Source organism: Mus caroli, chromosome 6 (genome assembly GCF_900094665.2).
Source record: "Mus caroli chromosome 6, CAROLI_EIJ_v1.1, whole genome shotgun sequence".
Lineage (NCBI taxonomy): Eukaryota > Metazoa > Chordata > Mammalia > Rodentia > Muridae > Mus > Mus caroli.
Genome location: NC_034575.1, coordinates 110,980,517 through 110,981,578, shown reverse-complemented (window position 1 = coordinate 110,981,578; position 1,062 = coordinate 110,980,517). Strand labels below are relative to the sequence as shown.

Genomic DNA, 1,062 nt, shown 5'->3' with positions numbered 1-1,062 from the left:
ATATATATATATATATATATATATATATATATATATGTTTTTCTGTTTTTTAAGCCTGATGAATCTCAAGCAGGAAAATACAATGAATCTCTTTAAAGTCTAATATTGCTTAGGCACCTAATTAAAAATTTTTGTCTTTCCATTGAAAATCATTTGTATAAAAATCAGGGCTTTTATTTGTTCATTTGTTTTTGTTTTGTTCTGTGTTTTTTGGAGACAAGGTTTCTTTGTGGACCTTGACTGTCCTGGAATTCAAGAGATCTGCCTGCCTTTGCTTCTGCCTCTGCTTCCTGAGTGCTGGGATTAAGGTTGTGTGCCACAACTGCCTGGCTAAAATCAGTTTCTAATTCAGTTTTACCTTTTCAAGAGTCATCACTTGACTAATTTGACAGACTTCTAGTATGTGTCTGGTCAGGTCCCAAACTAGCTGTGGTCACATACTAAACCACGTTCTTAGGCCAGTGGCCTCTCAAGACCTCGACTTTCTTCCATGTTCAGCAATGGTGGCAGAGTTCCTCCGGAGTAATTTGGGGACTAAAAGAGCGAGTCCTGCACACAGAAAAACAGTATCTGCACCAAGGAACACCCGCTGTGGCTGCTAAGCCACGGCCTCATCAAACACTACAAATGTCTAAAAAGCCAAAATTACACAAATGTTACCTAAGCCTGACAAAAACTTTGGCTTTGTTTTAGCAATCCTTATCCTGTACTTAATCCCCAAATCACTCCAGAGTGGAAAAGATACTTCAAAACCAAGAAATAACTTCACTGTCCCAAACAAATTGGAGTTACCATCTGTACCATGGTTTGGACTTTAGATGACTCTCAGAAACTCTGTCAAAGGCTCAGTCCCCAGCTAATGGCATGATGGAAAGAAGGATAAAGTTTAAGGAGTGGGGCCTAGTTGAAAGAAACATGTCCCTGGACATGTCCTCTTAAAAGCATATTGCAGGGGCTGGAGAGACCTGTTAAGAGCACTGACTGCTCTTCCAGAGGTCCTGAGTTCAATTCCCAGCAACCACATGGTGGCTCACAACCATCTGTAATGGGATCTGATGCCCT

The 1,062-nt window shown here is 40.5% G+C and overlaps 1 protein-coding gene across 4 annotated transcripts in view; it reads right to left on the bottom strand.

Annotated features, from left to right (window-relative positions):
* The window catches only part of Ift122 (intraflagellar transport 122), a 68,716-nt gene that overhangs the window by 40,251 nt on the left and 27,403 nt on the right, over window positions 1–1,062 (bottom strand). The window lies entirely within an intron of this gene.